This window comes from Marmota flaviventris, chromosome 6, assembly GCF_047511675.1.
Source record: "Marmota flaviventris isolate mMarFla1 chromosome 6, mMarFla1.hap1, whole genome shotgun sequence".
Taxonomy (NCBI): Eukaryota; Metazoa; Chordata; class Mammalia; order Rodentia; family Sciuridae; genus Marmota; species Marmota flaviventris.
This window is the reverse complement of record NC_092503.1, coordinates 145,810,911-145,825,462: the sequence shown is the minus strand read 5'-3', so window position 1 is coordinate 145,825,462 and position 14,552 is coordinate 145,810,911. Positions and strand designations below refer to the sequence as shown.

Genomic DNA, 14,552 nt, shown 5'->3' with positions numbered 1-14,552 from the left:
CTACTCTGTTGTCAATGTATTCTATATTGTATTCTATATTGGAGCACCTTGGTTTGTTGGGGGTGCTTGTTTCTTCATGTTGTTCCCGTGTCTTCCCATCTAGCAGTGTGGATCTAAGGTAGTATAGTTTCTACCCTGTAGACTTATAGTGTCTCTGAAGGTTTCTAGTACCTTGCCTTTAAGGGGGAGATCAATATTAATAGCACCCAATGCAAACAATACACAGCCTTAAACCAAATAGCACTTATTAGGGTGTCAAGCACTTCTCTCCTGGGTGACCTTGAGGGCTGAGCACTGGGACCTGTGTACCTGTCATGAAGACCTGTTCTGTATTGGCGAATCAGGACCAGGCACTGAGTGCTGTGGGCTGGCCATATAGCTGTGAGAATTGGGCCAGATTGGTGGCTAGGGAGGGGTTGGCAGACTGGAGATTGGGGAGCTGGAGGGCCCTGTTAAGTGCCATAATGATGTCAAATCTCACAGGACCAGGGGATCTGTGGGTGCTGGATTGGGGAGGGAGTCAGGGACCAGGCTGGTGCTGGGGCCCAGCGAGTGCCAGCTCAAGTGGGCCCCAGGAACATGGTGGTTGCTGGACCAGCTGGCTGGGTGAACTGAGAGCAAGATGCCCTCACACCCTCCTCCCAACCCTCTGGCACACTGTAGTGAGCCCTAACCATCCCCAAATGCCTCAGGACTTGTGGAGCCAGGGAAAACTTGTTCTCTCCCACCTCTGCAGCAAGATGGTGACACCGTGGTTGCTGGAGGGAGCTGCTTTCAGAGATCTGGCAATTCTTACATGCTAAAGAGAAGCTATAAGGTGCTTCCTTAAAACGGAGAGTGAAAGTATGTACAAGACAAAACACAGTATAGGGTTTGGTATGATCTGTGATTTCAGGAATCCCTGGAGGTCTTAGGACACATCCCTGGGAACAAGGGGGGATGCTTTTATGCCAACAGACAAATCACATATTCCATTTTAATCCAGCGAAGTCTCTAAATGGCGCTACAGAGGGCTCAGCTCCCGCCTTGCAAGAGTGCATGGTAATACATGCTCTACCTGGATTGAACTGTCACCTTGGTGGTCAGAACTTACCCCGCCAGCACATAGTAGGCTCTCAGCAATGACTTGTTGATGGTATCACAATCTCCCATGATTGCACGAGACTTGACAGGTAGATTAATGGCATTACCCAAGTCCCCGTGAATTCTACCTCACACCGCATATCTACCATTTGAGTTGCCTTCAAGGACTCAGGAGACTCCAGACTGTCAGGAGTTTCAGACCAAAAGCATAGTAAATATTTCCTAAATCAAAACCACACAGGCTGAGTTCATTCGGTCTACTACTCGAGAACAGTTGCTTTCCATAGTGAGACACTCAGCAGTTGTAAGTAAGAAATGGGGTTTGAGTGGAAAATATTTGTAAAGGGAACAAAAGCAAATGGTGTCATGTTTGCCAATGACATCTTGGAGAACCAGTGGGTATTAAGAGAGCAAAATCAAAAGGGACTGATGTTGTAATGTGCCTTTCTTTCAAGCATACACTACACGCACCAAAATAAAGTGAACCCCTTTCAGGGGAACATTCCTGGCAGAAATAATTACTCTGTACTTATTGCTGTCGGAGCTGCAGCCCTACAGGGAGCGAGGAGGCAGAGGCGACGGGAAGAGAGCTGGTGGGGGAACCGACGGGCAGCAGGCAATTTACAAAGGGCTCGGTTGGCTCCACCTGGAGAGAGGAGTGTGTATTTTAAAATATCACATTTAATTAACACTTGAAGAGGGGTATAAAGTGGTTCACACCAGTAATTCCAGGCAGCTTTTGTACAAAACAGATGAAGGGGAAAAAAACCTGATTAGGCACTGGCCTTAAGTACAGTTTCTTTGGATTTCTTTTTTCCTCCTTAACATATAATAACACGGCTTAGAATTAGTTCTGACAGCTAATCAGAATGAGCGGCTCGCTCTCTTCCTGGAGTGGGTAACAGGTACTGTGCGTTGAGCCAACACACCGTAGTGCTAAATGGAGGGAAGGAGGAAAGAGAGGACTGGGTACTGTGTCACAGGAGCCCTGTGGCTCCCTTCAGCCGAAGCAGAGGGATCTGAGGTCCCAGAGTCTGGCAGCTGGGAATGGCATGATCCAGCGGTCCTCACAGGGAGGCTTCTCCTTCTCCCTGTTGGTCCTGGGGACACGTGTCCTTCTCCAAGGCCTCCCTGTCATTCACTTCTGCCCCTCCTGGCACATTGGACATCTGATCTGTGAAGACGGAGGCTGAGCCATATTTATGCTGTTGAACAACGGAGCAGGAAGTAGCTGAAGGCAGAAATATGCACTCAAGTCAGCCCTGTCTTCAAGAGGAGAGCTTGCTTCAGAGCTGGACAGGTGTGGATGAGTAATGGCAGAGGTGAGGTAAGGTCGTCCAGGACACTGGGCAGGTGGTTCCCTCCTCGAGGTGTGTCCTTTACTGGGCTGAAGGGCATCGGTTTGCTCCACTGAGAGTTTGGCTTTTGTAGTGGGAAATGCTAAAGGGTGACTGTTACTCAGAGAGGCGATGGAGCAGAGGGCAGATGAAGAGCTTTAAGATTTCCCAGGTAAAAGTTGGACAGAGGGGTGCAAGGCCTGCCCCAATTAAACTCAATAGCAACAACAAAGATGTAGCTGGGCAAATACAGCCCAGGGATTCCAAGACCTGCCCAACGACTGGGTTGCCTTCAAAGTCCCGAGTATCCCTAAGAGACAGTTCCTGACATGTCCCCCTCTGAGAAAAAGAGGGGAAAGGATTCTGGGTTTAATAGGCCAATAAGGCCAGTCTGGTCGGTCTGCGAAGCTGAGAGGATCCGGGTCCTTGCCAATGAGCCAGGGAGCTTCAGTGGGCCCAGTAGGTTCTTGGCTGGGCTCCCGGAAGGGACCCCTGTAAATCATCATCCTTTGGGGGAAGGGTGGGCACCCATCTTCTCTAGGCCAGTTGTTCTTCAGCTTCACAGAGAGACGTGAACCCCTGAAATAAGAGGGAGACTTCCCTAGCACAAATGCCCAGGCCTTTGAGGGCTGTGTTTTGCGGTGTCCATACGAGAAGAGCAAAGGAAAAAAACAGCCCTCCAAAATCACTTTTAACTAGGTTTTAGCTAGAAAGATATTTGTCCTTAAAAAAAAAAACGGTAAAATACATAACATTGAACGTTTGAATCATGTAAAAGTGTGCCAGTCAGTGGCCTTAAGTGCTTCTGTGATATTGCGCAACAGTCCCCACCATCGAGTTCCAGAATATTTTCATCACTCTAAAAAGAAACCTGTACTCGCTTTCAGTCACTTCCCATTCCCACCTCCCTACAGCCCCTGGAAATACTAATCTGCCTTCTGTGTCTATGAATTGGCCCAGATAGTCCATGTAAACAGAATGATACAATATGTGCATGCTTTCCTTTACCGAGGATGCTTCGAAATGCTTTGATATTGCAGCATGTGCCAGGATAATATTCCATTGTACGCAGATCCCCTATTTTATCACTTTCCCTTGGTACTGGGGAATCCAACCCCAGGCCTCCCATGTGCCAGGCAAGGGTTCTACTACTGTGCGAGTACTCCACCAGCCCCTATTTTTGGTTATTCATTCATCATTCAGTGGACATTTGAGTTGCTTCTACTTTTTGGATATTGCGAACAGACCTGTTATAAACATTTATGAACTAGTTTTTGTTTGACTGCCAGTTTTAAGTTCTTTGGGGCATATTCTGGGACTGAAATTGCAGGGTCGTGGGTCATTCTGTTTAACTTATTAATGAATGGCCAAACTCTTTTCCCTAGAAGTGGGAACCACTTAAATTCTCACCAACTTTTTACATACTCGCCAACACCTGCTAGTTTCTGTATTATTATTCCAAGTGGATTTGCAGTGGTGACTTACTGTGTGTTTGATTTGCATTTCTCTCATATCTGAGGATGCTGAGTATCTTTTTGCAGGATTATTGGCCTTTTGTGTATCTTCTTACAGAACTGATGTTTTTCAAGCACTTTGCCTATTTTGTCTTTTGGCTATTGAATTGTAGGAGGTTTTTTTTTTTTTTATATTCTGGATATTAGACCCTTATCAGAATATGATTTATAAATATTCTCTCCAGGAATTAGAAAATAGAATAGTAACAGCTATGAAGTTCTGAACGTGGAGAACTCTCCTAGTGTCACTTATTTTCTCTTCTTGCTTCCAATAGGCAGCACGTATCCCAAAGCTTCCGGGAAGTCACTGAACAGCAGTAAGTTGTGTCAAGACTTTATGTGCCAGACTCGGTGCGACATGCCTTCTATGTCTTCCCCCTGTCCTTGGGCTGCCCCGTGACATGACTTCCATCTTAGAAATAAGGAAACTAAGGTGCAAATACGTTAACGAACCCCCAGAGGCCTCGGTTCTCCCAGCAGCAGGGCCAGGATCCAAATCCAGGCCTGCTGGACTTGAAAGCCAGACTTCTTTCCACTCAGCTACAGATTTTTCCAACTTTGTGCAGGAGAGCCAACGAGCCTCCTCCATATGGATGTCTCTGAACTTTGTTGGCTGTGAAGAGAAGGGTCAGGAAAGGGTTTGGATTTGGGGGTCAGCACATACTCCCAGAGCAGCTCTGCTTTGATGTCGTCTATACTTTGGGGCTCTGGGATAAGGTTTTCTCTGGGAATAAAAGAGGATTCCAGCGCCTTTACAAAAGGCGCTTTGAAAGCCACAGGTAACGCACGCCCCTCCAAGGAAGAAAATCCCAAAGCTCTCGTAACCTCTTGTAAAATCCAAGTTTCATTAAAGGAAAACCAGTTCTGAGCTCCCAGAGGGAAACCTGCTCTTGGGTTTGCACACGCCCACACCCACGCATGCCCTTCTTCCATTCCCCAATTCCTGCACCCTCCTGCTCCAGGTGGTGCCAGCTGAGGAGGGAGTGGCCTCAGAACTCCCACTCACAGGAAAAAAAAAAAGTGACTGTTGCCAGAGACCTCGCCCATGCTTCCTGGCAGTCACTACCGCCTCCATTCACCACTCAGGTATGCGCCTCTCACCTGTGACAGCCTTCGCAGCAGCCAGCCAGCCTGAGACTCCCACCCCAAGCCAGCTCTCTTGTTCTTTTATTTTTCATTAGCAAAATGAGTTTCCACCAGCCCTTGAGGGTGACCTGTTAAGAGCTATCCTGTCATCCTCAGTCCTGATGACAGGATTCAGGAGGAGATCCACTCCAAGCAAGTCCCACAAGGTGAGGCCAAGTCTTAAGAGAAACAGCTGGCCGGTGAGTGGCCCTGCTGCCTACTCGAGGACTGGCTTGGATGTAGAGGTGGCTGAGTGGCCCTGGGAGGGGGCCGTGTGGCCCTCCACTCCCTCGGAGCCTTTCTGATCACCCAGACAGAGCTTGTCTTAGCAAAGTGGTGATCTGGGCCTGGAAATCCCCTGATCCACCGGAAGTCGAGCTCGGTCTCCAGCTCTGCATCTTCCCTGGAAGGAGATTCAGGCAGCCAGGATGCGTTCGGTGCACACAGTCTGTGGTCGGTGTGCGAGGCGCATCAGTGTGTGCGGAGGAACAGCTACCCAGAAGGTGAAGGCTTTGAGGTGTGCAGGCAGGGAGATGGATTTGGGTAGCTGCTCAGAACTGCACCTTGGTTATTCTGAACATTTTCCCGTGTGCCAATCAATTGTTTCCAGATGTCTACTCCAATATAGTTTAGTGTGAAATCCTATGAAAATGTTTAATGCCATTGACTGCATTGGTCAGGGATGAAGAGGGTTGCTGGGGAGACTTCTGACTACTACCTGAGTTGGAATCCAAGAGCCAAATGCCTAGTTATCTTCCATTCCTGTCCCCTACCCTCTGAATTTAAATACTATGCAGGGTATTTTTTCCTGTTTTGATCCTAAAGATTTTCCCACCGACCATGGGTATTCATGCAAAAGCTCCTAGGGCAGGTGGTACTTCCTGGCTACTTTAGGCACTGACCATCGCAGACAGAAGCTGCAGAATCGGTTGGGGATAAAGCTCAGTAGTAGAGCCCTTGTCTTGCATGCATGAGGCCTGGGTTCCACCTCCAGGGAAAGTAGAAAAGAAGGGATGGATGGATGGAGGGAGGGAGGAAGGGGAAATGCAGAGTGGCAGGTGACAGCAAATGTGTTTCCAAACCCTCCTTAGTGACTTGCCCTGGCACCACTCCTCCTCCTCCTTCTTGAATCAAGTCTGAACTTTTCTGAACTTTCAGCCATCAAAGTCACTAGTAGATTAGCCAACCAATATGGGGCTTATGTGACCAGAAGTCCCCCGGTAAAGTACACCTGGCCTGGCAGGCACAGCTGCTGATTGACTCTGGAAGACGCAGAGCACACAATGAGACACAGATCAAAGCCAGCCCGGGTGTGTCCTGCTACCTGTAGCTTTAGTGCACCATTACGCTGGCCACGCCCAACCTGCCTTAACAGATAAGCAGCAACTGTCCCCAGCTAGCCAGATAAGCTGCAGTCCAGTGAACCCATGTGAGTTACCCCCGGCAAGTCGGCGGATGCCTTGTCACTCAGAAAATGCTTCTTTCCCCCATCTTTCTCCGGAGTCCGGCTCTATTTTGTTCTTGTCTTTATAGTCAGGAGAAGTCTTCTTTATCCCCTGAGGAAAAATAAAACTTAGAGATGTTTAGCACAGCCCTTTCTGCGTGATCTCCCAGCATCTGGGATATTTTTACATGTTGTAGTACCCAGTCTTTTAGAGCTGTGGGATCCAGCTGGGAGTGGTAGGTGGGGGTGAAGGAAGAGAAGGTGTTCCCACGTACACTCCAAGCTATCGGGGGAAATCGCCAGCTACTCTATCCTGCCATTCAGCCAAGCCTGACATATATCTGCTGTACCCATCACGGTTCTTTAGATTGTCCAACCAGCAGGGGATTGAGTTAGCTGAGAGGTTCCTGGTAAAACTGAACATCACACAGAGGACACAGGAGAGAGGAGGGATGGATTGTGATCGTGGTGTATGGCAGCCTCAGAAGAAAAGCCGCAGAGATGGGAGCCTACCAAGAGCAACAGGAAAAGACACTGTTTTTAGGTACACCCTTCCTGCTAGATCTCTCTATAGAACTAAAATAGCAAATCTCGGGGATCCCTGGTAAGAAATCCCATGGATTTTATTAAAATAATCTCCAAAACACTACTACGGAAGACTAACGAGATTTCAATGAGCAACCGATAATAGATTTACACAGATTTTTGTTGCTGTGACCAAAATATCCGAGAAGAACAACTCAGAGGAAGAAAAGTTTATTTTAGAGGTTCAGTTTATAGTCTGCTGACTCCACTGCTCTGTGCCTGAGATGAGGCAGACCATCATGGTGACAAGGTGTGGCAGAAGAAAGCTGTTGGGGCCAGGGAGCAGATATAGTCCAAAGACATTCCCCCAGTGACCTACTTCCTCCAATCACACTCCGCCTGCCTACAGTTATCACCCAGTAGTTCACACAAATTATTAATCCATCAAGTGGATTAATCCACGGATGAAGTTACAGCTCTTGTAACCTAATCATCTCATCTCTGAACATTCCAGTATTGCCTAATGTATGAGTTTTTGGGGAGACGTTAAAGATCCAAACTTTAATTACTTGAAAGGCAGAGACAGGAAACTCACCTTTCTCGTGTCATGTGGATGTGTCTTAAGCCCCCCGCTGCCTCTGTCTTTCATGACACAGTCTGTAGGGAGAATTTCAAAGTGATCACAGTGCACAGTTTTATATGATGTGTTAGACATGCAAACCGTGGTTAGTAAAAGCATACGTTTTTTGTTTGTTTTTTTTGGCAGTAATGGGAATGGAATCCAAGCTGTCTCTACTACTAAGCCACACCCCCATCCCCATTTCTTTTATTTTGACCAGGCCTCACTAACTTGCTGAGTCTGGCCTTGAACTTGAGATCTTCCTGCCTCAGCCTCTCTAGGAGTTGGCATTCCAGATGTGCACCACAGTACCTGGCTCCAGTGTGCTTGCTCTACCTTGCCAAATGATTTTCTTATAAGCAAAGAGAAAGAAATCAAATTATCTGACCAATTATGCTTATTGACTTTTCAAGATCACTCCTTTGGAATCATTTCTCCCAAGAAATGAAAATGGTGAAAGTTTAAAAAAATTGCACTGAGACTTTATATGAAGAATCTGTATCTGGTTTGTGCTTTTATTTCTGCCTAGGGTCCTACCTTTAGCACCCTGCATTGATACCAGGGTACAGGGAGACTTAAGTATGTTTAGGATACAGGGAGTAGGATCACCTATGTGGAGTGTATTTGCTGGGCCTTACGAGCTTTTTAGGAAATAAATTATCTTAGCTTCTCCCTCCAAATTATGTAACTCATCGGTTGAAAGTCGTAAAGTGTACACTCACGTGGACATGGTAGGGCACTTGAATTCTTCTTTGGGTGTCCAGTAATAAGTTTGTCTCTGGATCAAGATTCACACTTGACCTGAGTTTCATGGCAAACACCATGAACCAGGAAGTAATTCTTTTGAGGAGGGAAAAAATGACACATCTGTTAATGAGACACGGATTTAGAAACAATTCTTTGGAGAGATAAGTTTAAATCTTATATAATGGTGTAATTTCTAAAGTATTTAGTTTATTAAAAATAGATGTATTCAAAACAAGCTTCCTCCTTGAGAGAGAAAAGGAGGACCAATTCTAAGTGTTTAGCTTTGTACAGGGGTGTACCATACACACACGCCTGTACCATACACACACCCACACCACGCCTACCGCCTCACATCCACCTCCCCGCTGCCCCATTCATGCCTATCAATGCCATGACAAAGAATGTATGCTGAGCAGTGGTCACCAAGTCAGAAAGCCTGGATTGTCTTACTCAGGGCTAAGTTTGCTCTGATGTTCAACCATTTCCACTCTTCCCATAGTTTGGGGCAGGGGTGTGGAGTGAACCCAGCCTGATCCTGGACAGCTTGCATGGGGTTGGGGATGGAAGTCTAATTGCAAACGCTGATTCTTGATCCTCTTGAGACAAATTAAAGCAGAATCTCAGGAAGTGGGATTGAAAATCCTGTTTTCTAGACAAGATTCCCAAGTAATTCTTAGGCACAATGAAGTCTGGTAACCACTGACAGAAAAATTCTAAAAAAAAGTGAGTTCGTTAAAAATATATACAAAAACAAAGCAAAACAACAACAAAAACAAAACTAGACCCAAGGCCTTGATTTCAATCTCATATTTATCTCAGCAACTGTGTCTGTATATATGTGCAATTATATCTATAATTCTGAAATATCTGAAATTGAAAAGTTTTGCTCCAAAATTGGAAAAAAAATTTAAGCACTGACAAGATGCTCAAAAAGTTTCAGATGTCAGGTTTTCAGGTTGGAAATGCTCAACCAGCAAAATCCATGCAGATATTCCAAAATCAGAGAAATCCAGAATCTGAGGCACTTGCTGTCCCCAGCATTTCTGGCAAGGGAGACTCATCCTATAACTTCATGTAGTGTTCACCTAGGTCAAATGCTCCGAGATGTGAGAACAGCAAAGTGTAAATAAATAAAAATGAAAAGAAATGATGGGATTCTTCTTCAAAATATAAAAATATGCTTTATTAATCTACGGTTCGACCATAATTACCAAAAAATATACACCTAAGGGGGAACATGACTCAAAATTTTTAACGATGAGGATGCATATTCAAAAGTATTTTGAGATGACTGTTTTAATCATTCCTTCAGGACCTTGATAGTTGAGGCCAATTTGAGTGTTAAAAGAATTACAGCATGGTACCCATACATGGTTAGATACGAGGGTCCTTAGAAGATGTGTTTTTAATGGAAGACAACACTGAGCCCAGAGGGATCCGTTTCTAGTGGTGTGTTTCACACTCTCTGGTTGACAGGGAGATGAGATGTGGGAATACAGAAGCTTCTACTAGGACAATGATATCTGGTGCATTCCTAGTGGTTCTTACCCACATCTTTAGCTGGGATCAGGAACTCAAGGCACTGAGACTGTAGTCAAGCTGTCTGTAGCCTTCGACCTCCACTGGGATTCTGAATGTCATCAAGCCAGTTACTGTTGGGTTCTGAAAGCCAATTGAGGGTGGTGCCCTGTGTGTGTTCTCATTCAGATTTTTACTGGAGCTTTACATGGACTACTTCAGTTTAAACCTCTGTCTCATCGTTTCACATTTATTTGTGTTTTACTTGGGAAGGAAAATCCAGTTCAACCGTCTCTGCCCTTCTCTTCCTTTTGGTTTACACTACAACTGCCACATGTCTAATTGTCGCTCCCAAAAATCCAAAATATTTTAGAAAAGATCCGCTTTAGTGTGACCAACTGTCCCAGTTTGTCTGGAACTGTTTTAGGTTTAGCACTGAAGATCAAGAAACCCCTCAGTCCTGGGTAAACTAAGGTGGCTTGTCACCTTAAGGTGCTTTACTACCCAGTGCAGTAGCCACCAACTACATGGTACTAATCAAATCCAAATCAATTAAAATAGAATAAAATTGAAAATCCAGTTCCTCGTTTGCCCTAGCCACATTTCTAGGACTCACTGACTACATGTGCCTAGTAACTACCATCCTAGACAACACAGAAACCGAAATTTCCATCATTGCAGAAAAATCCGCTGGAGAGTGCTGAGTTAGAGAGCACTTCCTGCCATTTCTAGAACCAGCATCCTTTAAAACAGTGCCCTTGTCAAATGGTGAATGAGATCATGTGATGAGGCCCCCACCACAGTGCGTACACAGCGTGTGATGGGTCAGCAAAGCTGCGGGGGCAAAGTTTGCTGTGCAGAGTTGGCATCAGGCTCCTGGGTCTGTGCCCTCCATCTTCTGAGAGCCCGGGAACTTATAAACACTTGTTGGCATTTAGTGGAAAAGGATAACATTTAACAAAGCAGCCAGAAAAGAGCAATGTGGCCCCTTTAACATTGTGTCCGTAGAGCATAAAGGTCACATTAATTCTCTTCTTCCCATTTATAGCTTTCCCCTTGATGTGCAGCACAGCAGAGAGGGTAGCTGGATCTAATCGAGTTGGAGCTCAGGAAGGATATGCCTGAGGAATACCACTCTTGGGATGGGTGACTTGTGAGTCCTTTGCATCCTGACCCCAAGCATTGGCTAGGTGGAAGCTACAAAGTGGTCAGGAGTCATGGAGAGGACAATCCTCTGGCAGCCTCCCTCTTACCCCAGGGCCAAGGAAAATTAAACACAGAAACAGACACAAAATGGCTGTGTTTGAAGATTCGCTGCTGAAAAATTGAGTTGTGAGCACAGGGACGTATTCATTTCAGAAAAGGCTGTTGAACACCTAGTCCAGGTCAGTGGGGAGTCTCAACATGTTTACTGATATGTCAAATATGACAAACGATGGCTTGTGAAGGTAGAGGGGGTGGTAGTGGTGGTGGTAATGACGACGATGATGGTAATGATGATAGCTAACACTTACTGGGAGCTTCCCGAGTGGCAAGCTCCATTTTAATCTTTACGTAGAAAAGTCGAAGACAGCACTTAGGGAATACAGATGCCAGAAGGTATAGAGATGTTAAAATATGACATTCGGTTTTTCAAGATCTCTAAGAAATTTAGCATTTCAATGAAGCAAAACCCTCTTATACGTAATTTGGAAAGAGAGCACAGTAGAACAATATCGATCTTGGATTTTTTTTTTTAATAAGTCTTTTATTTTGGGATGATTTAGGCTTTTTGAACAGTTGTAAAAGTAGTTCAGAGTCCTCATAGGATAATGGGTCTTTGACTGAGATAACAATGGCTTTAAGCTCCAAGTTCTGCCATTTATTTGTTGTGTGTCTTTGGGCAAAGATATTTAATCCCTCATGTTCTCAGATGTGACTTCCTCAATTGTCAAGTGGCACCATAATTCTTGCTTTAGAATGCTGCAAAAAAGAAAAAAAAATGAGGGCTTATGTACAAAGTACATTGTTGGGCCACTGGTATGCTTGATCTATGTTGGCATTTATTTTTGTTTGTACAGATGGTGTATTTAACAAATTAATGAAATCATATATTACAATAAATTTAAATGGCCAGTAGCTAATAATGACAGGCTTATTTCTTCAAGGGGTAAATTCCATTTCTTTCCTTATTCCTTTCCTCGGGTAGATGAAGTTCATTGTTATCTCAGTCAAAAAAACCCATTATCCTGACCTTCTCTTGGCTTTCCCAAGCCACATGGGGCCACCATCTTTTCTTCCTATGACATCCATAAGCCTCTTCCTACCTCAGGATACCGAGGGAACTTGGAGCTGGCGTACCCATGGTCTCCATCACTCAGATACTTTACATACTATAGATTGCAGGGCTTAAACAACAGACATTTGTTTCTCAGTCCTGGAGATTGGGAGATCTTCTTCCTGGTTCCATCCTCACGTAGTGGAGAAAGAAGAAGCAAGCTCTTAAGTGTCTCTCCTTACAGGGGTACGAATCCCATCAGGAGGATTCTGCTTTCCTGTCCTAATCACCTCTTCAAAGTCCCATCTCCAAGTACCATCATACTGGGGAGTCGAATTTCAACATAGGGATGTCTGGGTCCATGCCCCTCATCCTGGGTGGGAAGCTAGAATGCTCTGCTCTGGTCTGTTCATGGGGAGCTCACTGAGGGGCCACATAACACCCTCTCAGGAGTACTGGGAGCAGGAACATTCAATCCTCTCTTCGGTGGGACTAGTAAGTGCCATTGTCCCCTACTGAGCCACTGATGGGAGTGAAGGGGAAGAGAAACTAGGGTACCAAGCAGCTTCCATAGCACCTCTTCCCCCCCCCCCTTTCTGTGATCACTGAGGCAACAAGGGCTATTTCCCTCCTCAAACAGAAAGCACCCCAAGGTCGAGCAGGCTTCTGCAGGGGGTTACGTAGTTCATGCACCTTTCCTTCCATCACTGATTAACCATCGTTCGTACCGCCTGATTGCTGGAGAAGAAACTTCTTCTGACAATATTTGGGCTATGCAATCAGAATCAGTTTTCTGAGGCTTAAAGATTTGAAAAATAGTTGATTTTTTTTCCTATTACCCAGAAGACACTTCAGATTATCATTTAGACTCCACCTTGGCTAAAAAAGAGGTACCAACTAAACTCTGAGGGTCGTCTCTTCTTCTTGATCTCGTCCCTTGCTTGCGTGAATTTATTCCCACTCCAAGTACATTTCCTCTCTCCCTTCTCTCTCTGAGAGAGAGGGTGATAATTCACTGGTCCTGAACTTCAGGTCAATTTCACTTGCCCTTTTCAATTCCTAAGAAACTTAGTAGGGGCTAGTGGGAAATTCTGGGTCATTATGGTCTTAATGGAAAGCCCCAGAATGAGAGTAAAGATTTTTCTTCAGTTTGGAAGCTGATGTTGGCCTTAAGACAACTGTGAAATATGTTTGGAAATTGTTCCCACCAAAGTTTTTTTCTGGAAAGAATTCAGGCTGCTAGCCATAGATCTAGAACCTCCACCAGGTTGTTCTCTGAAGACATAACGGCAAATGTTGCTACCTAGAAATGAGGTGCTAGTCATGGGCCACATGGGCACTCGGACCCTTCGGTGGCTATATGGATAAACGTTTTACAAGTACTAAAACCTAGTGCACCTTGAGTGCTTACAACCTGAGCACCCCCTGCCTCTCTTGGCCTGCCCAGCAGCTTCTGAGTTGTGGGCTCTCGTTGTTGTCCCTGTTTTATCGTTGAGGAGACTGAGACATGAAGTTTCACTAACTTGCCCACCCGCGGCCACCCAGTGGGAAGAACTGCACCCAAGATGGACAGCGGGAAGTTCTGATGTTGGAGCTCACCCTATTGGCCACTTGGTGGAAACGGATTTTCCTCACTTCATTTTGGAGTCCACATTTTTTCAGAGGCCAAAGTTGAAGTGCAAGCCAGGAACCACATTTAAAAAACAGAAGGCCACTGAGAGCCCTTGAGTCAACCAGCAGCTGGCAAACATGTCCTGTGACCTCCTTTCTCTCTTTGCATTCCAACTAGGATGTCCCCTGACTGGACACAACAGAGCCTCAGCAACAGCAGCGTCAGGGCCGTGGGCGGGCTTTTCCAAGTGGCCACCTGATCTGTGGCTACTAGTCCCAGAATCTTCTCTCTCAGCTCCAGAGCCACTGCTCACTTTGAAGACACAGCCAGATTTATGGTAGCACAGATGCTCACACCAACTCCACTAAGAAGCCAAAGACCATGTAGAACTGATGATCATTTATTTATTTTTCTCTTGCCACAAAAGTGGGGAGGGTGACTTTGGCAACTGGAGCTTTGTCATGGTGTCATTGAGAGCCGAGCCTCTTGAAACAGCCAAACGTCCCCAGCAATTCAAGTGAGTTCATTGGTGACGAGGCCTTTGTCCTGGGGAACAGTCTGGAAGTCTGGCAGATAGGCTCCATTTCCTCCCTACATAGCCCCCCTCCAAATCCTTTTAACATGACTCCTTCTGAAACTTAAAAGGTGGACAGAGGGAAAAGGCAGAAAGTCATGGGAAAAGTTTTGACATCTTTCAAGACAAGGTAGACAAGGGGCTGGGGCCGGGGGCTGGGGGAGTGGCGGGCCAGGCCGCAGCGGCTTCACCTGTGG

General features: G+C 45.8%; 1 protein-coding gene across 1 annotated transcript in view; it reads left to right on the top strand.

Moving 5' to 3' along the window:
- Adtrp (androgen dependent TFPI regulating protein) overlaps positions 1-14,552 on the top strand; it is a 155,383-nt gene that overhangs the window by 67,825 nt on the left and 73,006 nt on the right. The window lies entirely within an intron of this gene.